The sequence below is a fragment of the Rhinolophus sinicus genome, linkage group LG03 (genome assembly GCF_036562045.2).
Source record: "Rhinolophus sinicus isolate RSC01 linkage group LG03, ASM3656204v1, whole genome shotgun sequence".
Lineage (NCBI taxonomy): Eukaryota > Metazoa > Chordata > Mammalia > Chiroptera > Rhinolophidae > Rhinolophus > Rhinolophus sinicus.
Genome location: NC_133753.1, coordinates 89,184,503 through 89,210,639, shown reverse-complemented (window position 1 = coordinate 89,210,639; position 26,137 = coordinate 89,184,503). Strand labels below are relative to the sequence as shown.

The window sequence follows — 26,137 nt, the reverse complement described above, 5'->3', positions numbered from 1 at the left end:
TAGCTTTAGTTTTTTTTTTTCTTTTTATTAGTTTCTTTACCTCAGTTTAAAAATAAGGCTGAAGTTTCTCTCTCCTAAAACATTAATTTTACTTCTCCCAAAATACTTTCATTCACCTTTAAGGTCATCCCTGTTTACTGTTATTATTAAACTTCCAACAGACTATCTAATATTTTTGTTTCCACTTCCTCACCATCAGTTTAAACCTCAATCTACTGTTACTTGAGGTTTGATTTTGTTTCTTTCCTGTGACAGGTTTTCTCAGGGCTACCCATGACTTTTTAATCAGATGGTCTATTTTAAGTATTTTCATTCCTTTCCTCTTTGTAATACTAGCTAGCCACTCATTAATTTTTTTTTTTCTCCTGTGTTTTCCATGCTCATCCCTTCTTCTGCTTTTCTTTTTACCTTTCTGTATATTCCTTCTCAGGCACCTTCACCTTCCTTCTCAGGCACGCTCCTCCAGCTGAGGCTCCTTCATGAATCTCAGATTCCAGAATGGCTTCTCCTGCTCTCTCTCTTTTTTCCTCTGTATTCTCTACACGTACACACTCCTAGACATTCTTATCTCCTCCCATAGCTTCTAACTCTATCTGCTTATCATATACAGTATACATTCTACTGAGAGAGAGACACAATAAAATACACACACACATATACAAATACACAAATTAATATAATACAAATACATAAAATATACAAATTGAACAGTTATAATACCAGATGATATATATATATCATCTGGTATTATAACTGTTCAATTTGTATATTTTATGTATTAATATTATGTAATAATACACACACACACACATATATATATATATATATGTGTGTGTGTGTGTGTGTGTGTGTGTGTATTATTCTCAAAGTAGTACCTGACACCAGTCATTTCAACCTTCTTAACGATTTACATCGATTATTATAGCTTGGCAAATTTTAATGTGGAAATGAAAATTAAAAGGCACAGTAAATGAGATTATATGTTCCATAAGAACCGAAATTGTTGTATTCCTTCAGTTCCCCCAAAGACCCAGAATTAGGGCTTCATACATCCTAGGCACTCAGCAATTTTATGATACGTCTAAATAGTCACTGTGACAGGCGTGTGACTGTGCTTGTCTGAGAAAGTTTCTCATCAAGTACAATGGATAAAAATAGATGCCACTCTTAACCTACGGCAATTTTCCAAAGATTATTTTTGAGAACCAAAGCTAAAGAAATAACTTTAAATTACGTGCAATAAATTTGTATTCAAATGGGAACTGTTCCTGGAAATTTGAATAGAAAAAATAAGATTCTATAAGCTACTAGGCCCCAGGACCATTGTAGATCTCGTGTCTTGCTTGTGATTCTCATTAAGTGGTAGGCAAAAGAAATGTTCCATAATCATGTTAATCGAAAGATGAAGATGTAAAAATGTATGAGATTTTCGAACATTGCAAATAATTTTAGAATTAATCTAGTCTTACCTCGTCATTTTATATGAGAGAAAATTGAAGCCAGAGGGGTTAAATGAGTTCTTTGATTTCACTTAGCCAATTAATAGTGGCAAAGCAGGGAGAATTCAAGTTTCTAGGCTCCGGGTCTAATGTGCTTTATATGATAAAACAGTGCAAGTAAGTAGCCAAAGTTGTTTTCAATTTTGGCAGAAAAATTAGACCTGTTTTAACATCATTCTTTTAATTAAAGAAATAGCAGCCCTTCCTGCTTAATTCTGAATCTGTTTATTTTTTCCCTCTTACCGTGTTTTACCGAAAATAACACGGGGTTTTCTATTAACTTTTGCTCCAGTAGGGCTTATTTTCAAGGGATGTCTTATTTTTTCATGTACAACAATCTACATTTATTCAATTACAGTCAGTCATTTTCTTCTGGAACATCATCATAACATACTAAATGCGTCTATCTGGCTGAGATCTTAACTAGGGCTTATTTCCGGGGTAGGTGTTATTTTCGGGGAAACATGGTAGATATATGAGTTGCTGTGCAAGTGAAGAAAAGTGGGGCAATTGCTTTGCTCAGCATGGTGAGTAAAGTTTCCAGGTGATATTAATGTTGGTGATTGTGCTGCTATTTTACATGCATCTGTCATTCCCCAAATGCACCAAGTAGCTATTTTATATATGCATACCTTTATCCTTTATTTGTTCAACAAATATTCATTAAAAATGTACTTCATTCTAGTCATAATACTGGGAATCAAGAATAGAAAGATGAATTATAATCCAGTTTTTGCTTATAAAGGTGATGTTAGCATCCATGGAAGATTAATTGAAATAACATTAAAGTACTTGGTTATTTGCAAGTGATATATAGTCAAAATAAGCAATTAAAGTGCTCTGTTAGTTGCAAATTATAGTATACATAGTCAAAATAATCAATTAAATGCAATTTAAACATTGTAAGTGCTATAAATATATATGTAAATCTATGTAACTATGGTACTGTGTAGATACAAAAGGAGTGAAAGGAGGAAAGAGGAAGATGGAAAGTCATCATGGTAGCCGTTGCTCTATGTTGAGTTATGGACAATGAGTAGATGCTCTTGAAACAGCAGAGGAAGAAAATGCATGGAAGTGAGAATGAAAGGCAACTCTGTGAAGTTAGAACTTAAGAGGATGGAGTGGGAGGAGATGATGAGAAGAATCTGGAGAGACAGGGAGGACCCAGATTTTGGAGGGTCTTTATATGTCCACAGGAAGGAATTTGTTCTTCTTTCTTGACTTTTGGGCCCATAAATGTCATCATTTGAAAGCATTATTGAGCATTCTTTGTACATGTATGCCTTTAGAGTATTTGCTATGGTATGAGAGAAAGAACCCTGGACTTAGTGTGAGCAGACCTGAGTTCAAGTTCTTATCCTTTTACTTATCATGAAATTTTGATCATTCATGTAACCACTTGGGACCTTGATTCTTCTATCTGTAAAATGGATTTAATAATTCATAGGAGATCAAATAAGATAGGAATTTGAAATTTAAAAGTACTTATGGTGATAGAGCACTGTTACTCTGATGATATCACAGGCAGAGAATTTTTGGAACAGAGAAAAGAGTAAATGGTTGATGAGAGTATTGTGCTTCAAGTTTGCTTCCTGTTGGTCTTCTGGGTGAGCAGAGAAATATAGTATATATTGTTTCAATGAGATTTCAGTCAAGTGAACAGAAGCCACTCTGTGTATTCTGTTTTGGGTTTATCGATTACAGGATTTGGGGAAGTGATTGGGGAAAGGACATCAGGAAATCTGCTGCTGAAAGTTAGGGGACTTACCTTTGAAGGTCAGAGAAGTGAATGGTCAAAATTCGGCCTGAAACACTCAAGTGGGTGGTTTTCAAATGGTTTCCTGAGAACCATTCTGAAACTCACATAACGTAACCTACATCCTTTCAGAAAAATTTAGAAAAGCTTCACAATGTGTGAAAGTTTCTACAAATAGTGAATCATGAAGTTCTGTAATCACATAATGAAAGAAAGCAAGTAAACACTAGCAGAAGTAATGTAAGAAAATATCCCAAATCTCTTATGGAATCTCTTATGGGACTGAAGTGTACAAATAATTTAAACATGATGATTAATACAATAAATGCAACTTCATGCAATACATTGCTAAATTGAAGGTTAAATATTTTAATGATCCCCATTTAATAGAGTATTTTGCAAGTGCAATTGATCATTGGATTAATGGTTGGAGATAGACATTTGTAGTTATGATTTTTGGAATGAGGAAGAATATTGACTTTACAAGTGAGTTTTTTGAGTAGATTATTAAAATAATGATTTTAAGTGTCTGTGGATCTGTGGTAGGAAGTCTCTGAGATGGCTCCCAGTGATACCTACCCTTTGGTATTCAGACCCTTGTGAAATACTCTCCTCTTGAAAGTAGTCTGGACCAAGTAACTTTCTTCTAAGCAATAGAATATGTAAAAAATGATGGGATGTCTTTTCTGAAATTAGTTTGCAAAAGATTAGCTTAGGTCTTGACAAAGATCTGTCCTCCTGGTTCTTCTTGCTTCCTCTCTCTGGTGAAGCCAGATGCATGCCAGATGACAACAAACTGGGGAAAGCCTGTGGCCAACAGCCAGGGAGGAATTGCATTTCATATTAATTAAGTTCTATTAATTAAATAATTCATATAATTCATTCCATTTCATATTTAGACAGTCATTACTCAACTTGAGATGTTAAATGTTCCCTCACATTTTCTTTAGTTTTTTATGTTTTAATTTTCATGTTGGATCCATTTAGAACTTGTTTTAGAATCCCCCTTTTCAAAGTTAAAAACATCCACCCTACCATTTCTTACATTCAGAGACCACAGTGATCCACCACTGACAAAATCTCTAAAAGTTATTCAGGGAATCTTGAAATTTAAGACATTTCCAAGTGATTTTTACTACAGTGACCATTTACTCAACTGAGTGGCTTCTGAGTTGATCCAAATTCTAACCTTGAAATTACTCTTAGTCCAAATGCTGAGCACAGATGTGCATGAAAGAAAATGCACAATTATTAGGATAAACAGTGTTGGCAATCATTCTATTTAGGAAACGCATAATTATTTTCTCTCTACTTTTTAAAAATTATTATTTCAATCAAATCCTTCTGTAAAAGTGTTATTTCTCCATCTCTATGTGGAGAGCTATAAAGGAATACATTTCACAAATAACTAATACTAAAGACCACATATAGAATCCGGGATAATGAAGAAATACCAATTGACTATCAATTATCACTGCATAATGCATGGGAAAAACCTGACTTTGCTGAAAATCTGAGGTGTTATTTTGTAAAATGGGCTACATACACAGATCTGGTGTTAAAATAGTTCCATGAATCATTCCTTGTATAACTTTTAAACAAGTTGGAGTTGTCATTCTACATGGCAATCCAATGAAAACAAAGAATATTTTGAAAATGCAGTTCTTCAAAATCATGCTGACTGGTACAAACCCAGTTTTGAATTTGGTGCCCCGGCTGTTAAGAATAAAGTTTCCTATTTGAACATAAATGTATTGACTGACCAAAAGTCGTCGTATACTTTGAGTTGTCTTCTGAATGGTATGGTTTGCATCGATTCATTGTCTTTTCTACCCTAGTTCCCCCAAAGGCTGCAACATGTAACATTGTATGTTGTGGTTCTGACTGCCCAAGGAGTTCAAATAATAGACTTCAACTTTTTGGGTGCATTTTAGATTTCATTTTCTCTCCTAACACAAATAACTAAAAGAGTCTGTTTTCTTTTTTTCCCTTTTTTTTTTTTTGAGTGTATAAGCTCACTAATAACTAAATATATGTTTCCAAAGTGAAGTGTTTTTATTTAGAAGAACCTTATAAAAAATTGTCAATTTTGTAAATTAAAAAAGGTGACACATCAGCAATTTAATTGAGTTTAACCTAATTAATAAGGTTAATGACTAAACAGTGATTAAAGTTCTCATAAAGAAAGCAAAGCTTGGGATTACATTCTTAAATAAACTGTCTCTTTATTTTCTCATGGTCAAATGATAGAATTTATTCCAGATTATGGAAAACATGCCAGTTGTCTACCCAACCTTTTGTACTATCAGAACCCTGTTTTCACAGAAGTCAACACGTATCCAGCTAGAAAACTTGGTTTTCCAAGAATCTTTGCAGTTGGTTATAGCTATGTGGCATTGTTTTGTGATGAGTGGTCTTCTGGGAGAATTATAATTTCATTGATAGAAGGAAAAGAGTCACTTCATAAGCACTCATTTTGTAGGCCTGAAGATGAACACTATGTATGTAAAGAATTTTGGATCAGGAAGCTTCACAGAACTTAGGTCCTTCCTAACTTTAAACTACCTTGGGCTGCCTGTCTCCATACTTCATCTTATGTGTCCCCCCCCAAAAAAAAAAATAATAATAATAATAAAATAAAATAAAATGAACAACAACAACAACAAACCTCCCCCAAAAATCCCACTGGGTCAAGCCACTCTTAGTTGGACTTCTTTTATGTGTTGCTTTGCCTCAATTCCTAATATATGACCTAAAGCAGTGGTTCTCAAACTTTAATGAGCACCACAATTACTTGGAGTTCTTGTTAAAACACAGATTTCTGGGCCCACTCCCAGAATTTCTGATTCAGTAGATTTGGAGATAAAGCCTCCAAATGGGCATCTCTGACAAGTTTCTAGGTGATGCTGATGCTGCTGGTCCAAGAACCACATTTAGAGAAGAATTTAACAGGTTAACAGATGTGAAAACAGTTATAAGATAGAATGTGTGCTGCTTTAATTGGTTGGGTACCAAGTGAAGAGATAAATAAGGAAAACTGGACCTACATCTTCCTGAAATCAGAGGAGTACATGGAGCAAGAATTTGAGTTGAAGAATGAATCTGAGTGTGCTAGGCAAGTAAATGGGAAGGGGTGGAGAGGAAACATTTGGTGATGGCATGGAAAAAGCAAAAAACATTATTTTCTGGAAACTATGAAGATGCTGGTCTGTAAGTTAGCGGTGTGTGTGTGTGTGTGTGTGTGTGTGTGTGTGTGTGTGTGTCTGTGTGATATTAGAGTGGTTAGGAGGATCATATGTGTGTATAACAGGAATCTGATTATGAAAATTCCTATATACCATATCAAGGAATTGAGATTGTATTCTGTAGTCAGTGGGGAAGCCATTACACATTCTAAGGCTGTTTGGTGTGTGTAATAAAAAAGATGGTATTGGCAGTGTGGAGGATAGGCTGGGGGAGCATAAGCACAGAGGGAGAAGACCAGTGCAGGGCTATTACAATTGTTCAGGCTGTGTTGGTTTTCAGTTGAATGGTTTGATTTTTGTGGAAAGATATGAATGCTGAGTAAGAGTATTATCTGATCAAGACAGAATTTATGAAAAACTCACTCCTAGCTGCATAATGGTGCTTAGTAAAGTACCACCTTCCTCCCTCCAGTTGCTATCCATCAGAGCAGGCCTAGCTTCTGAATGGTTTCCTTTCTCCAACTTTGGAAGCAGGGGTGGAGATGAGGGTCTTTAATTAACCAAAGAAGATGTGATGATCCTAGAAATCAGAACGTTTCTCTCAGATCTCTTTAATCAGTTATAAATTTAAGACAAAACGTATATGCCATCTAAACTTAAGCATGAAGGTTTGGTTGTGTCTTCGATAGGGATAAGGAGGTTCATAAGGATATGTCACAGGAGGGCCCTCAGTACACAGGTTGACACCTGCTCTCCCATATATTATCCGACCCAAGACACTCAGACATGAAGCCTTAAGAAATATTCTCTACATGTCTACATGTTTTTATCTTAAGTAGATCCATATAATACAGAGGGTGTCAAAAAAAGTATACACATTCTAAGAAAGGAAAAAACTAATAAAATTGTTATACTCAATATATACCAATAACAAAAGATGAATACAAGTCATGTTTGACTTCTGCAATTAAAAGAGGTGCTCAAAGTAGTTACCATCAGCATTCAGACACTTCTGATTACGGTGAACTACTGCTTGAGCAACGTTGACCAAAGTGTCCTCGTGTATACATTTTTTTTGGCACTCCCGGTATTTACGTTTACAGTTCTTGTCATTAGTCAAACCAAGAGGCAAGCAGGACAACTTACGCTTTGGAGAAAAATGCTAAGGTATGAGGAATTTGTAAATTGAGCTACTGGCTTTGTTCTAGTTGAAATGTTTAGAGGCATTGGTAAAGAAAGGCCCAGAGGCTGGCTTTCCCAGTTCTATTTACTGATCTCTAGATACAACTTGGTAATGACACCCAGGTTATTGATTTCTCTGGCTCAGAAACACATTTTGTTTTTCCTGTTCACTTATGGATAATCAGACTACACAGAGGGTTATATGGCACCAAAACAAAGACAAAAACAAAAACTTACAAGAAATGATTTATACATGCATGTCAGCTTTTGAATGTATAGCTGCGGTGTGCTGGGGAGGCAGGGTCGTGCTTTCTCTGGGCTGACCATCATTCTCTTATCTCATGGGCCCGTGCTTTCTTTCATCAAGATACAAGGGCAATCAAGTGATTAATCAGAAGTGCAGTCAGTGAGCAAAGGGACTTCTGCTCTTTTGCAGGACATTTAATCTGGACTGGCTGCTTCCTCCAATGTTGTGTACCTTCCTGTTTCCTGAATCACGCAGACCCCTGAAACACCGCCTTTCTTTTGACAGCCCTGGTGAATCACTTATAAAATGGTCAGCTCTAGCTCTCTTTATGTCCTCCAGCTTTACACAGTAACTACCATATTCTGTTAGGAAAACATTTTCTAGACAAATTGGATATTATTATATCATCGTTTACCTTAACAGTAGTCCAATTTTGATGCCGTTTAAAAGACAAACCTATTCTTTATATTTGAAAAATGTGCTTTAGTCTCATTATAAAAAAATGATTTCTTAGTATGCAATTACATTTTATAAAATACTATTTATTGTTTTTCATCTATTATAATGAAAACCTACGTTTGATGTAAGAATACAGGAAAACAATAAACATTTTCAATATCTGAAACAATAATTGAGAATATTTTCTTACATATTGTTTTTCTTGTAAAAATGATATGTTGAACCTATTTTATGCACTGTTTTTAATTGTATTTTGATTAGTGTATTTTCCTATGGTAACACATGTTTTTCTGTAATTATTTTTTAATTGATGAATATTGTTCTATATACAGCAATGTCATAATTTATTACATCTTAGTGGTGGACATTTAGATTCTTCCTAAAATTTCATTAGTATAGATAATGTTCTAATGAAAGCATCTGTTTAAATATCTATTATTTTCCCCTTTGATTCTTTCCTTAGAAACCATTTTAAGAAGAGTTTTGCCTTACACATTGCCAAGTAGAGTGTATCACTCTTTCATATTGTTGCTGGGTTCTTGGTGTATGTCAGAGGAAAGAATTCAGGAACACGCTGAATAAGTCAAGAAAGCAGCAGATTTATTAAAAGGCAGACATATACTCTCAAGAAAGGAGTGTGGGGAGGACTGGAGAAGAGCAACTACCCCCCCAAAAAAAATGGGGGTTGGGAATCTATTCTAAAATGAGAGTGTGAAATAGTCAAGATTTAGGGGTGGCGTTATAGGCATTCCTAGGCTGGTCCTCACTGACCACTCCTTCCTGTCGGGAGGTAGGATTCCCTTGTCTTTACTTGGCTCTTGTCAGAACTGTCATGACGACACAGGGGCTGGAGATTTTCCCAGACCGCAATGCTAATAGTATTATGAACTATTATGATTAGCTAAAGTTCACCTTGAGGGACAAGATGGTGTCCTGGATCTGCTCCTGGCCACTGAAATCTAGTTCTGGCCGGTCTGGTGATTGCACTTTTTCTTATGGATAATCTCATCTCCTCCCTTCTTTCTTTTTCTGCACTTCCTCCTTCCTTTCTCCCCCTTCCCCCCCCCCCGTCTCTCCCCATAGGCTTATTCTTTCTGTCTATAGTAACAATATGACCAGTTTAACCTATTATATGTCTCAAATTCATAAGGTGGTATTTTCTGATTATGATCTCAGAATCTGGTTGTTTTTTGTATTTGGAGCCTACAGTTTCCTGCATATCTATCTATCTATCTATCTATCTATCTAGCTATCTATCTATCTATCTATCTATCTATCTATATGCTGTGTGTGTGTGTGTGTGAAATATGACATATGTATGGCAAAGACATTAAACATAAATACCATGTTTCCCCGAAAATAAGACCTAGCCAGACAATCAGCTGTAATGCATCTTTTGGAGCAAAAATTAATATAAGACCCAGTTTTTTTTGTTTGTTTTTCTTTAAGACCCAGTTTTATTTTGCTATAATATAAGACTGGGTCTTATATAATATAATGTAATATAATACTGGGTCTTATGTTAATTTTTGCTCCAAAATACGCATTAGAGCTGATTGTCCAGCTAGGTCTTATTTTCGGGGAAGCATAGTACATATACATACACTATATAGGATATATCATATAAAACATATATATATATATATATATATATATATATATATATATGTATACTTTCTTTGAATTTAGATTTTGTTTCATTAGCTTCTCTATCAGCTCAAATTTAAGCTTTCTAAGTCAGAATTGAGGAATTGTGTTTGCAATAAATGATACAATTTAGATTGACTTACACTTTGGGAATGAAGTTCTAGTTTATTTATGCCAAAAATATTTCATATGTAGGAAATAACCCATGCTAAAAATTCTTTTTTTCCCATTTTTATCATGTTATTTGTTTGCCATTTAAAGGTTTTTGAAGGCTAATAATGGCAGAAGATTCTATTGAAAAATTTATATATATGATTCGGGATCAAGTTGTGTGTATGTGTTTGTGTGTGTGCACGTGTCTGTGTCTATTATGGAAATAGATCTATCTGTACATGCCTTTGTGTATCATGGCAACACCTATACTTTTGTATCTATTTAAAACTAGAGCTATTACCTTGGTATTGCAACATATAATATACAATACAATTCTTATATAAGGAGATGGATATATCTAACCTACCCAGCAAAGCAAATTGGGCAGAAACATTTCAGAAGTCTATTCTCTTTAGGTGCTTTAATAGGTGTTCAGTTCATTACCTCAGTTAGATACTAAGTTATAACCAGAAATCGTTCTTTTTTTTTTTTTTCACTTTAATGATTGGAAATATAGTTAACTTGCCCTGCCTTTAACCTGAAAACACTGACTCCTATAGAGCTCATGAATGGGCTTCACCATGTGTGTGAATCCACCAAAATTATACAGTCTTAATGTTCCATTTACGTGCATTTGTGCAATTTTCCCTCTTGTGAAAGATTCTATAGTTTTTAAATATCCAAGAGGTCTGTGGCACTCAAAACCATAGTTATAAGACATACTTATACATCAGAAATAGAATATCTATAAATTAAGAATCTAGAGATTTTAGGATATTCACTAACACGTTGTTGTGTTTTCAAATGTGAATTTTCCCTTTCAGAGCACAATTCAATTTTTATTGTGTTGGACAAATTGGGTAATTGAAACAAACTGTATTAGTCACAAAAGTGGTTTTTTTTTGTTGTTGTTTGTTTGTTTTGTTTTGTTTTTTAGAGTGAAGCTGTTGCAGAAAAAAAATTTAATCACAGCAGTTTTTTAGTTGTTCAAGTCAAGGTTAATTTACATAGTTGCCTATGGTCTAATCTTGAGGTCATTTGTTATTTATTTATTTAGTAAATGAGGGAGCCAGGATGAAAAGAAACTAAGCACATCAGAGACATTGGCAGTTATAGCATTCATTTGGTTAACTAGTTTATAGTTAGTCTTACACTTTTGAACCTGTAACATGCAGGGTACTTTGTGTACTAAGGATTTGGGACATATGGAGACACCTAAGAGATGGCCCAAATTTTCCAAAAGCTGATGATCTAGAGTGAAAATAAAGTTTACAAGACCAACCACAATATAAGGCAACATACTTTCTGGTACAAGTAAGTCAAAAACAAGATTGTATCATGTTGTCCATCCACAGCGGAAGGCAACAGAGTCCAGCATTCCTGCTGCCTGAGCCTCGCAGCCAATAGACCAACACACAGTGGTTGGGCTATTTACAATAAGCGTCTACTGTCAGAGCGCCAGTGGTCTGAGAAGGCAGCAGGTTAACATCTTCAAAAACTGCCTTCACATTCTCAGACCAGCTTTTTAAGGTACAATCTGGGTGCTCCTCCAGAAACCTCTGTGTGATGGTTCCGGGGGTCTGCATGGAGCCTTCTCTCCAGCAATGTGATTCTCTGGTGGAATCAGCAACCCAGGAACAACGATGGGAGGAGCCTGGAAAAAAATGCTAGACCATAGAGATTGTGATCAATAAGCCTAAAGGTATTAATCGTAAGTTTCAGGGTAATTTTCCAAAACAGGGAACTGGGACAGGAGACATTCTGAAGCTATAGGTCAAGGAAAAGGTGAGGCTGGGGACGATGCAAGGCCTCTACTATGGGAGTCCCAACTGGACCCTGTTTCTTTTGCACAACCAGGAACGATTTTCGCAGCAGATATTTGACAAAGGGCTGTATTTTAAAAATGTAGGTTTTATTATTTTTCACATATGGTGAGACTAACAGGTGAGGAGACAACTGCACTGAAAGGATAGTTTGTTAGTCATGGTTCACAGTAGGAGGGGGCACACAACACCACACAGGACCCAGTTGGGAAGCACTGGAGTTGGTCAGGGGTCAGAGGGCACAAGGGGAAGAACTTTTATTGTTTTTGTGAGAACAATGAATGAGGCAGGGTAAAGCAAATTTAGGATTTGCTAGTTTGGATAATTTTGGTGGGCTCAGAGGCATAGGGGCTGTTTCTCACTGTTTGATACCTGGTTATGGTGTGAACCGTGCAGGAGAATAATGGTCCAGAGAGTAAGAGCTCAGAGAAGGTTGAGGGTGGGGAGGGTTCTGAGTAGGTTAGTTTGCATATGAGGGGCACACTCTTAGGCCGGTTTTTGCTATCTCTGGGAATTAGGTAGCCCTGAGAGGGTCAGTCTTTCCAGAATTAGCAAAGCCCCATGTGTCAAAAGTCAGAAAACACAGAAAATAAAAAGGAAAGATTATACAGAGTTGACAAACATATGATCCTTGAGACCATTCATCTCCCCATTCTAGTTTTAAACATTAATAAAGTAGTGGGTCTATCTACTAAAAAAAAAAAAAAAGCCAAATATTGAGGAAAATGGTGAGAAATTCAGTCTTTTCAATGATCTAGGAATTGGTTAGATTCTAATACAAATAGTTCTGAAAATGCTTCCATTGTAAATTGATACAATATTTATCATATCAATCAATTACCTGAGAAAAACTTCCATTAATTCTGGCATTCTCTAGCTCTCTCCCAGCTTCACAATTTTGTTTTGGAAAAGTCAACACAAGGATGAAAATATTGGTGAACTTTATCTAAGGCACTGCTGTCCAATTGAAATATAATGCTAGCCACATAGATCATTTAATAATTTTTAGTAGCCATATAAAAATAAAAAGAAACAGGTAAAATTAATTTAAATATATTATGTGTACGTATATTTAATGTATAATTTTAAATATATTTTATTTAATGTCATTTACCCAAAATATCATTTCAACATGTAATCAATATAAAAATTATTTATGAGATTTCTTCACCCCTTTCAATGCTCTACGTTTGAAATCTGATGTGTATTCTATACTTATAGCACATTCAATAATTATAACAATTTAGATGCAAAATTTTCATTGAAGTACCATGTTTCCCTGAAAATAAGACCAGGTCTTATATTGAGTTGTGCTCCAAAATACACATTAGGGCTTATGTTGAGGGAATGTCATCCTGAAAAATCTGCTGGGGCTTATTTTCTGATTAGGTCTTATTTTCGGGGAAACACAGTACTTAATTTCTTAAAACTTACAATTCAACAGGTAGATTTACATACCCAAAGTACAAAAGTACTTAGACATCTACCAGTACCTGAACTCTCAATATCAGTTTTAAAAGTTCAAATTAAGTAAAATTAAATAAAACTTAAAATTCAATTATTCAGTGGCTCTAGCTGCATGTGGCTGGTGGTTACTGGGTTGGACAATTCAAGTCTAGAGTAATGATTATCAAACTAGTCAGTGCATTAGAACCACCCAGACAATGTAAAAATATCAGTTGCTGGATTATATCTTAAGGCTACTGAGTCAGAATCTACATGGCATGATATGATCCACAGAATAGTTTGAGGGCTTCTGGAAATACCAAACATCCAAATGTCTAGAAATATAGTGTGTCACTAGAAAGTTGATAAAAATTCTTAGCTGGTTGGCTTCCCCTTTATTCTCCAACCTCCCATCCTACTGGTCTCCTCCTAAAGTGCTCTGTTTCAGCCACATTGAGCTCGCCGTGCCTTTTTCCCTTGTGACTGTAAATTTATTCCCTTTGGAATTATCTTCTCTTGCATAACTGCTTGGCTCACACTAATATCATCTTCTCAGAGAGGCATTTCCTGAGCACATGAAACATTAAATAACAAATTCTTACGCCTGTTCTGTCTCCTCACCTTTTGACTAGTTAGTTTCAATAACTAACATTTGATATAGTTAACCATTTACTAGTTACGTCCTTGTTACTAGAATGTAAATCCAGTGGGAGATGGGTCTTTGTTTTTTTCACTGCTCTTTCACCGTCTTCTAGAAAAGTACTTGGCACTCATTGAATTATGTTAAAGATAAATATAAAATCTCAGTCAGGCTCGGAGACTAGAACCTAACCACTGAGTCTGTACATTTCAGGCAAAGTTGACGCAAAGTCAGCTCCAGAGTCTATAACAGTCAATCACTTAATATCGGGCCCCTGATAATTCCGGACAGTGAATTTCTGATCAGTGTATTTTAGACCATATCTTGGGGAACATGACGGATATCTATTGTAAATAACAGGAAGTGGAGGAATACTATACTATGGCCACTGACTAGCGTGCACATTATGTGGTTGAGAGGACCAGAATGCTCAATGATATTTGATATTTATTCTCATAGAAAAGAAAATAGTTAATAATTACTAAGAGCAGTGGTGAGACTTCTGGAAGACAAGCTGGCGTAGAGCCATTTCCCCCCAGCTCTTTCCTGCTAAGCACAACTATAAAGCTAGAAATGGTACAAGAGACAATGATGGATGACCCTGAAAGGTGTTAAGAAAGTGAGCTGGTTTGGGTTCCCAGGGTTTGAGGCCTGGCATGGTGGCACAGTATCTTGAGTTTCTTTCCCCAGCAGAGGATCATGTTTTGGTCCAGGATTTCCAGACTGTGGAACCGGCAACAGAAGGCAGCTCAGCTGTGCTCCTCCTTCTCCTGTCCCCAGATAGAATGAGACTACCTCTGACAACGTCAAGGGAAAGGGACACCACCCACAAGGAGATCAATTGTGAGCCCCACCGGAAATCAGGGAAGGTGCTTCTTCCCCATGGGTCCAAGACTGTTCATTTTATAGAGAGGTATTTAGACGAGCAGGTTGATTGGGCGGGGAAGATTCAGCTATGCTGGTGGCCTGGTCCCAGGTAGACTCTTCTTCCCTGGGAGACTTATTCTCCACTCAGAGACACAGGATAACCAGGAGTTACCAGTAAGAGGATCCCAGCACAATCCTCTCCTACTGAAAGACCTCCAGTGTCCTTCCTAAGGAAACTCCAATTTCCTCAGGTAGCACCGATGCCAGGGGACACCCTTGTCGTATCAAATAGACCAAACCAACCAAAATAACACTTCTAAGGTGCTAAAAATTAAACTGCCATTGGAACCAGAGTCCACAGATATAGGCCAAGACCCATTCCATACGTTATATACCTAAGCAGGGGACTGGTATGTAAATGATTCAAGTAGGACCCAGAGGTTCCTAACATAGTAGACAAAAGCTCTAGGATATGATAAAAAAACACACCAAAAACACAACTTGAATGAGAAAAGACAATACACGGCTGTCAATACCAAGGTGAAACAGATGATGGAATTTTCTGACAAGAATTTTAAAGCAGCCATTGTGAAAATGCTTCAACCATCAATTACAAATTCTCTTGAGATAAATGAAAAATTAGACATCTCATCCAAGATACAAAAGTTATAAAAAGGAACAAAATGGAAATTATAGAGCTGAATAAAACAATAATTGAAATAAAAAACAAAAACAAAAAAACCTCACTGGATGAGTCCATAGTTAATTAAACATAGGCAATTGATAGAGAATTATGCATTCATTTAAAAATATTGAGAATTTATGAAGTGTAAGCAAGTCAGATGTGTTACCTATATGAACCTTTAGTGAAATAGAGGTATTAAATCACTGCAGAAATAATTACAGTTGTGACAAGTGCCATGAGGAAATGTTATAAATAAGCACAGTCATTCTCAAGGGCATGGAATTTGAAGAAAAGATGAGGAGAACAGAGGATAAATTATGAGAAGAAAGTCTCTTCTGTGAAGAGAGTTTGCTGAATTTCCTGCAGTTTCTTCTGCCATGGCCCGCTTGTGATTGCCTCAGAGCCTCTGTTGCCAGCTCTCTTGATGAAGCATAGACAGTCTGAAATCCTTGTTTCCTCTGAACCTTAGGATTGTGGTGAGGTGGGCCAAAGGTGACTTGGAAGTTTCCGGTATTGGTTATAGAATGAATATGGCCCCATTGTTAAGATTGGTTACAGGGGAAGTGGAACAGGTTGAGAATCACAAGTAAAAGAGGAACCTTGAATACACTGAGCTGGAGCTAGCCAGTTACCTGCTGCATCTGTCGTTGGCAGATGGATTTGTAGATTGGAGCTCAACAGAGATCAGAGTTAGTGATAAGCACGTGCCAATCTTTAGCATAGATGGTGGTTCATGCATGGAAAAAATGAGATCACCAGAGGGGAGTTGTCTGATGGGAAAAGAGTGTCTTCAGACATAAATGTAGAGATTAGGAGAGAAAGAGAGTTGTCAAAGGAGATGAAGACAGAGAAATCAGAGAAAAGTAATAGAAGTCAGATAACGTTAAAGAAGAAGGAATGGTTAATGCCAAATGCTACATTAATGTCAAGGAGGGAGAAGGACAGAAACAGTTTGCAACAAGAATACTGTCAGTTCCCTTGGCAGAAGCAGCTTCAATAATGTTAAATGGAGAAAATGGAGATGGCACATGTAGGCTCTATTTCTAGAAATTTGGCAGAGAGAGAAAAAGAGAGAAAGGGAGAAGGTCAAGGTAAAGGTCTTTGGTTTTGATTTCGATAGGAGAGTAGCAGTTTGAAAGTTTGCAGACTCAGTAGAAAGGGCAAACAGAAAGAAGAGGTTGGGACCCAGGTAAGGAAGGGAATAACAGATGAGGTGAAATCCTTGGAGTGGGTTGGGAGCTGGGATAATGGTGCAGGGGAAGAGGATTTAGCTTTCATGGGATGAGAGAGGGAGAGATTCCTTTTCCAGTGAGGAAAAGATTGTTTATAAAGGGGGCAGGAATGGAAGTGTTACTACCTGATCCACTTGGATTTCCTCGTCATGTGGAAGAAATATATCTTGCTAAAAATAAAGGGAGAAGTCATAGGTGGTGGAAGATTTTTAAAAAAATATTGGAAATATTAAGTGGAATATAGGAAGAGAAAATTATAGGGTTTCTGGGAAGCACTGACATGTTAGTTGAGGTTAGAAGCAGCTGCATGATGGATTGTTTGGCTATTTCTTTGGCAGGTAATTTTTTATTGTGAATGTCACTTTGTATCGCTACATCATCTGATCAATTCTGGGATGGGGGTTTAAGGAAGTATAGGCACTTAGCAAACGTGGGGACAGAGCCCCAGAAAGTAGTTTACAGGCTCTCGGCCTCACATGGAAGGGTGCTGGTTCGGGTGGTGGATGGCCGTCGGCTGTGGCTGATTGGCCGTTGGCTGTGGCCGGTTAGCCGATTGGCTACTGGTATAACTGCTGCGGCTACGGAGAAGAGCCGAGGACTGCTGAGGAGCCGAGCAGAGCCGAGGAGAGTGGAAGAGAGGAGAGGAACAGAGTTGAGGAGAGTGGAGGAGAGTCGTTGGTCGGTTGGAGGAAAGGCGGACGGCAGGTCACGCGTCCAGTGGGCCCAGCCTCCAGTGAGACCATAGTGGTATGACTCCCCTACCTATGGCTCCATGGGTGTTCCTTTTTGGCCTCACCATATCCTGCGTTCTTATGTGGAGAGCGGGACCAAAGACCCCGCAGGCCACCCCGCACAACAAATGGCGGAGCGAGCAGGGTCTCCCGCAGGACAGCAATGTTTTCACAAATGAAGTTAAATATATTGCAGCATTGTTACTGTCAATGTTTACTTCATGGCAAACCTTGTCAGTTTACTAAATGTATCACTAATTGGTTGATTAAAAACATGTTTTTCCATTGTGTACACTACTTTTTCAGTCCCAGTGAAGAAGCCTAGAAAAGTGGCCTGCCACAAATTGTCCATTTATTTAGCAGCAAATGATAAATAGTACAATAAGGGAAGATAAGTGAAAATGAAAAGACAATTCTTATTTGTATCTACTATGTATCAGACATTGGACTGGGTGTTTTATAAATGTCATTACAGAAACAATGTGGGGAATGATTAAGAATTTGGACTCTGGACCCAGGTTTAAGTGTCTAATGCATGATGGTGATGATGTTTATCTAATCAATTTTCACAACACACATATGGAGTAGGCATTATTCTTCTCATTGTGTAAAGGAAAGCAAAGTTAGAGGGGTTAGAAGTCTTGCACAAGGTCACACAGTTGAGGTAGATTAACATTCCGATTTGTGGTTGTGCAGCCTGCAGTTGAATCATGTTACTCTGCTGCCTCTCACCTAATGTACAATGTTGCACAAATTGCCTTTTCCTTTAGTACTTATGCTTGCAAAGTAGGAGGTATGCTCAGCAGGTGGGGACATTAATCACAGAAAATGTACCAGTGAAAATGAGTCTTACGAGGGATTTAAATGAAGTTGTAGGCATTAATTAGAGGAACAGAGTTAGAAGGATGTTCCAGAAAGAGGAAATAACATAAGTCAAGCAATGGCTCAGAGAATGACTTTTTGAAGTATAAGGAGGTAATCCTGTTGGAGTTGTCCTCTGTTTATGAATTGTGAGATGAGAAATTGTGGAAGCTGGGACTTCCTAATGATTTAATTTGATTTGATTTGATTTGTAGTTTTTGTTATTTACCTGCCCTTTTGACATTTTTGCATTTTTTTTAAAAAAATGGAAATAATAATTTCTTTTCAACTTACAGCAATACAGTGGGTGTACCTACTTAAATTTCCTTTACTTTTCTGTCAATCACTAACACTGCACAGACTATTTGTGCACAGCAAAATCTGTAAATAAATGCTTTTTTAATTGATTACCTCATAAATGCTAGCTATATTCCATTTGAATGTTTTTTGTTTCTAGCGTTTCCTAATTGGTTCCTCAATTTCCATCTTGGTCCCCCAGTAAAGACTCTTCCCATAGCTATGGTGATCCTTTGAAAATCTAAGTCCAAACAAGTTACTCCTCTGCTCAGAATTTGTAGTGACTTTTCTATAAAATACAATGTTCTTACTGTCGAGTGAACAGTAACATCAACTAGGTAGTCCATCACGAAAAGGATTTATTCAGGAAAAGGAAAAAGAAAAAAAATACAAAAGGAAAAAGTGCTGCAACAGCGTCAGAGTGTGCAGACCTGGCAAGCCATGTGCACATTCTGGCTTGTGTGCCAAGATGGAGGGCATTTGAGGCAGGGAGACAGGAAGTTAGAACCATTGAGTTTTATAAAAAGGAAGTTAAGACCATAGAGTTCAAGGAACCCAGCCTTGCCCCAGCTCCTCCCATAAACCTCCCAGTCTGGTCAGTTTCCTTAACGTCTCAGTTCATCTTTATCATTACTGTTGCCTACACGTCCCTGTAGATCTTGTCTCCGGATGGCAAGCTCTCTGACCCATCTGCTGCTGTCTTTTCCTCTATCCACAGTGCCTGATCCTTTGCTTCCTTTGTATCTCTGCTCAAATGTTATCTAATCATTGGAGTTTCCCCTCCCTACCTGATCTAAAATAGCCCAGCTGCTTTAATCTTTCCCCAAACCTGCCCCACACTCTCTACTCTTACCTTGATTTTGTTCGTATCACTCATCACCACCTGACACATTACATACTTATTTGTTTATTGTCTGTCTCCTTTCATAGGATATAAGCCCTACGAGAGTGGGAGCTTTGTTTGGTTCACATTCTAATACCAAGAGCTTTGGCACATAGTAGGTTCTCAACAAATATTTACTGAAGGAATGAGTAAAACTATTTTTATTTATTTTTTTTCACACAAGGAAGCATTTATTTGAGGTTTAAGATGACATCAGACAAATAAAATTTATATAATCACAAAACCATCTTGAGTCAGATATCAAAAGATAAAGTAAAAACAAACAAAACTAATTGGTGGCTATATATAGTTGGATACAGTTGTGTCTTGTACACCGGAAAGTCTTTTACAAAATCATCATCTTAGATCAACAGAGGACCAATCTTGAATGCTGTCCTGCCAGATAAGTTACTTTAGCAATCTCCTGTTTTCTCCCCAGTGTCCTCTTTAGTATGGCTGGTAATTGTTTTGGTGATTGCCACCTGCTCAAGACACCTTGCCGTAAGTGCTCTGTTGGCCACTGCAGTCTGCATATCCCTGTTCCTGTCATAGTTCCCACAGTTATACACCGTGTAATCATAGCCGCCACAGCTACTATAGTTTTGATCACCACCACAGGCACTATTGTAATTTCCATATCCTTAATCATAATAGTTATTAAATCCTTGGTTCCAGTTTTGGCCATGACCCCTAGCACCACCTCCTCCACCAGCTGTAGCACTGCTTCCTCATTTTTGTTGTTGCTGTTGCTGCCTGTTTACCTCTTTGGGTTGTGCAACTTTGATTTCACACTGCCCAGAACCAACTTGAGGATATCTACTTTCTAGCAATTTCTTTACTGGCTCTTCATCTCTATATGTGATAAAACAAAATCCTCTTCTTTCATTTGTTTTTGTATCCATGGGAAGTTCAATATTTTCAATCTGTCCAAAGGCCATACAATATTCTTTAATTTATTCTTCAGAAGTACCTGGGCTCGACCCACCCACAAAAACCTTTTTGGGGGATTCCTCCCTTTTTAAAGCTTTGGCCCTTTTGGGGTCTATCATTTGCCATCCAGTTTGTGTTTCTTCAGTTCCAGAACCTTATCAACACTAACAGCATCTTTAAAAAGCACAAATCCGGATCCTCTGGATCTTGCTGTGACAGATCTGTTGTAATTGTGCAATTTACAAATTCCCCAAATCGAGACAAATACTCAGTCAGACCTTTCTTGCTTGTATCTGAGCTCAAGCTTCCAATAAACATTTTACCATCATCCTGTTGATTCTTGCTCGCATTGATTTTGGATCTCTCTGCTAATTCCTCTGTTTTGCTGTCCTGGTTCCTGTCCTCCACGATGGTGCGAGTTGTGGGTGGGTGGGGTTGGAACATAGCCTGAGTCTTGGCAGCTGCAGCTCGAGCGTTGTATGGAGCTGGATTTAAAAAGGTGGTGGTAAGGGAGGTGGAGGGTGGTGGAAGAGGGTTCAGGGGAAAAATATATGGTGATGGAAGGAAAAAAATTAAAATAAAATAGAAAGGTGGCAGAAGAGTGCATAAAACTCTTTATATCTAACATTTTACATTTTTATTGAGAAAAATAGTTATTCTACGATGGGACCTATGCTGAACTAAAATTTTCACGACATAAAATAATTGAACAAAACTTGTCATGCAGTGCCAGAACATAGCAGGGCTGCTTTCTTTACCCACGTATCATTCAGTATAATAATAGTATTTCCTAAAGCAGATACGAATACCTTCTTTAAAAATTGAAAGCCATTAACGTACAGTGGATGGGTTAACAACCCAGGGATGTGAACAAATCATCATCAACAACAAAACAATATGCATTTTTTATTTGGTTGTGTGGGGAGATTGTTATGGAAAACCTGGGGAGGATGGTTATAAATGAGAGATCTAACATGAAAATCAGTTGCACTGTGAGTCTCTGGTTGGGAGAATCTAAGAAAAGGCTAGCAACTTGTCTAAATCCAAAATACCATAGGACATTGAGTTCTTAATTCTTCCTCAACCATCAACACACTTTGTGACCTTGGATGGTTTCCCACACAACCAATCAAGGTCTGCCATTACCCCTTGGGAATGAGGTAGACTATCTTTCTTTTTCAGGAAGGAGCCAGGCATTACTTTTTTATCATCATCGGGAGATAGAAGAGGCTGAGTAGAGAATCATCTCAGGTCAAGTCAGCACCCAAGTTTGGATCCATTCAGGTATCCTTGTTCTAACCATCAACCTATTCACCCATCTGCTAGGGTCAAATGAAAATCGTCAAATTAGAGTATTGTACTATTCAATCTCAAATTCATATCGTTTGAAAACTTCCCTGAATTTCTCATGTTCCATTTTCCTGATTTATAGATGCCTAGTAGCTTAGCCAGGGCTAAGAAAAATACAGTAGTATTGGGTATGCTACTTGTAAGATACCAAAAGACTACCAGACCAGCTAACTCTCTATAGGTTTGTGTTGAAGAGATTGGCAAATTGGCAAATAGCATAGGTTTTGTCAGTTACTATTGGCTTCTATATGTGCCCCAAATTTTCTTGTTTGGGCATCCCTCTCCTTTATAGTTGTTCAGTTACAAGTGGAGCTTTCGAACTTGGATCCAGTGGATTATAGTAGAAATGATAGCCATACTTATCTGGTTGTCTACTAGACAAAAACATTTTTAGTTCTTCCCTGACACCTAGTTTCTTATAAAATTATGCAAACACAGCAAGCTGTCTCAAGAGGCTACAGTCATAGTGGTGATATTCCTTTTTACACTTAATGTTCCAAGAGAAATCTCCCTCATGGTGAAATATATGCCCAGTTCCACCAAACATCCAGTTTGAGAATGGGAAAGGAATTCCTGGCATTAGTCAACACATAGAACTCAGGATGTTAAATGAGGTCATATGTATTGCCTCTAATGCTTACCCTTTCTTTCTTTTTTTCTTTTTTTTTACATTTTTATTAAAAATATAGATAGCATACAATATTATATTAGTTTCAGGTGTACACATTAGTTATTCAACACTTATCTACCTAAAGAAGTGATCACCATGATAAGTCCAGCAATCATCTGACACCATACCTTGCTGTCACAATATTATTGACTATATTCCCTATACTGTACACTACATTCTCATGACTTATCTGTTTTGTACTTGGAAATTTGGATGACTTATTACCCTTCATCTTTTCCCCCACCCCATTTTTAATGTTTCAGTTATAGTTGATATTCAATATTATTTATATTAATTTCAAGTGTGCAGCATATGGTTAGACATTTATATAATTTAAGAAGTGATCTCCCTGATTACTCTAGTACCCACCTGGCACTATGCATAGTTATTATATTATTGACTATATTCCCAATGCTTTACTTTACATCCCCATGATTATTATGCAACTACCAATCTGTACTTCTTAATTCCCTTCACCTTTTTCACCCTGCCCCCCAAATTCCCTCCCACCTATCAACCTGATTAATCTACTACCCATCTGATACCATATGTAGTTATTACAGTATTATTGACTATACTCCTTGTGCTATACCCTACATACCCATGAATACTGTGTAACAACTAATTTGTACCTCTTAATCCCGTCCCCTTTTTCACCAATCCCCCTCCTATCTGGCAACCATCAAAATGTTTTCTATATCTGTGAGTCTGTTTCTGTTTTGTTTGTTTATTCTGTTCTTTAGATTCCACATATAAGCAAATTCACAATGCATCTTTCTTTCACTGTCTGACATACTCCACTCAGCATGACATCCTCCATCAATACCGATGCAGATTGCAAAAACTGATTCTCTTCCCTAGCTGAGCAATATTCCACTGTATATATGTACAACCTACTCTTTTTCCATTCTTCTATAGATGGACACCCAGGCTGTCTCCACATATTGTCCATTGTAAACAATGCTTCAATGAACATATGGATGCACACATCCCATTGAAGTAGCATTTTGGGTTTCTTTGGATAAATATCAAGAAGTGGGATTACTGGGTCCTTCTTTGCATCTTGTTATAGCCTTTGTTTTAAAGTCTGTTTTGTCTGATATAAACATTGCTACCCCAGCCTTTGCTTTGTTTGTTTGTTTCCATTTTCATGAAGTATTTCTCCACCCCTTTAAATCTCTGTGTGTCTTTCAATCTGGTGAGTCTCTGTAGGCAGCATATGTAAGAGTTTTATTTTCTTATCCATTCAGCCACCCTGTGTTTTTTATTGGAGCATTTAATCCACTTACATTGAAAGCAATTGTTGATAGATATATAGTTATTACCATTTTATTATTCACATTTTTTATTATTTTTTATTTATTTATTTCCATCTTGAAGTCCCTCTAACATTCCTTGTAATACTGGTTTGGTGATAATGAACTCTTTTATCTTTTTCTTGTCTGGGAAACTCTTTATCTGTCCTTTAATTTTAAATGATAGACTTGCTGGGTAGCGTGCCCTTTGTTGTAGGACCTTGTTTTTCATCACTTTGAATATTTTGTGCCAATCCCTCTGTCCTGCAAAGTTTTTGTTGAGAATCAGCTGACAGTCTTATGGGAGCTCCCTTGTAGGTAGCTAACTGCTTTTCTCTTGCTGCTTTTAGGATTCTTTCTTTGTCTTTAACCTTTGGTATTTTAATTATAATGTGTCATGGTGTGGGCCTATTTGGGTTCATCTGTCTTGGGATTATCTCGGCTTCCTGGATTTGTATGTCTATTTCCTCTGCCAAGTTAGGGAAGTTTTCAGTCATTATTTCTTCAAATAGATTCTTAATCCCTTGCTTTCTCTCTTGTGCTTCTGGTACCCCTATGATGTGAATGTTATTATGCTTGATGTTTTCCCAGAGATATCTTAAATGATCCTCATTTTTTTGGATCCTTTTTTCTTTTTTCTGTTCTGATTGTGTATTATCTGCTACCTTGTGTTCCCAATTGCTGATTTGATTCTTTGCTTCGTCTAGTCTGCTGGTGATTCCTTCTAGTGCATTCTTCATTTCAGTTATTGTATTTTTCACTTGTGACTTTATTTTTATGGTTTCTATGTCTTTTATTTATTTATTTTTTTTATGCTTGCTATCTCTTTGTTGAAGCTATCACTAAGTTTCTTGAGCATTCTTATAACCATTGTTTTGAACTCTGTATCTGGTAGGTTGCTTGCCTCCAATTCGTTCAGTTCCTTTTCTGGAGTTTTCTCCTGTTCTATCATTTGGGACTTATTTCTTTGTTTCCTCATTTTGGCTGTCTCTCTGTGTTTATTCTTATGTATTAGGTAGAGCTGCTATGTCTCCCAGTCTTGCTGGGTGGCCTCAACTAATAGGGGTCCTGTGGGGCCCAGTGGCACAGTTTCTTGGTCACCTGAGCTGGGTGCGCCAGGAGTGTCCCTTGTTTAGGTTGTGTGTGCCCTCCTTTTATCATTGAGTGTTGATTGCTGTTGGCATGTCAGTGGGTGGTATTGACCCTCAGGACTGTGGGGTTTGGCCATGTCCACAGCTTATGGGATACTTTATGGGGGGCTTACCCCATGGAGCAGGATTCACCCCAGTGGGCTCTGGTACCTTTTGAGACCGCCCTTTGTGTATGCTGCTTGTGGGGATAATTAAGTGGTGCTCTGCCGTGGTCTGAAGCCAACCTCTAAGTATGTTGGTTCTGGGGTCTTTTGGAAGTGGTTCCAGTGCAGGCCCAGGTCAGTTACTGCCTGCAACTCACCAGGGAGTACCTGTTAGGAGCTACAAAGTGATCCATGGTTGGTTGCTGCCTGTGCTATACCTGGAGGCATGTGGGAGAGGCCACATTGTGAACCAAGGATGGCTGCCACCAGTACTAGGCCTGGGGTAGCTGTGCAAAAAAGTCTGGACACTCTGAGGCCTGCTGCCACCTGCCAACTCCTGTAAGGTCTCAGTGAGTCAGCAGGGGGAGCAGCAGAACCCACCAGGCCAATCAGATTCAGATTTGGCCTGTGGGGATGGGCTCAACACAGTAAAGATGGCACTCACTTGCTGGCCACACGGGAGCAGGGCCACATACAGGAAAAAGGGGACTGTCCCTGCAGTCCTTGCCCCAAAGTTACACAACTCAGTCTCTCCCCATGTATCTCCAGTGTCCCTGAAGTCACTGTCCCTCCACTGGAGCCCAGGGTGAGTTTCTGTGAGCACGTGAGTCTCTCTATGGGCCCTTTAAGAGGATATCTGGGTTTCCTGCAGCCTTCTGTCCCACCTGGATGGTTGGAATCCCCACTGTTTTTTACATATAGAAGTTGTAAGGGCTCCTGTTTCTGGCACGAGTACTCCAGGGTGGGGAACCTGGTATGGGGAGATAGGGTCCCTTGTTCCTTTGTGGGGAACCTCAGTGACTGAGTTGTCTCCCAATTTTCAACCTCCACAGGTGGGTGTGGGACCAGCCTGTTTCACATCTCTGCCCCTCCTACCAGTCTCAATGTAGCTTATTCTTTGTATCCTTAGTTATAAAACTTCTGTTCAGCTGGACTTTAGATGGTTCTCCAGGTTGATTGTTCTATAATTTAGTTATAATTTTGGTGTCATTATGGGATGAG

General features: G+C 37.8%; 1 long non-coding RNA gene and 1 pseudogene across 1 annotated transcript in view; one reads left to right on the top strand and one right to left on the bottom strand.

Annotated features, from left to right (window-relative positions):
• LOC141570378 (uncharacterized) overlaps positions 1 to 26,137 on the top strand; it is a 425,177-nt gene that overhangs the window by 250,192 nt on the left and 148,848 nt on the right. The gene's annotated exons all lie outside the window — the stretch shown is intronic.
• LOC109458255 (heterogeneous nuclear ribonucleoprotein D-like) lies at positions 20,044 to 21,019 on the bottom strand (annotated as a pseudogene).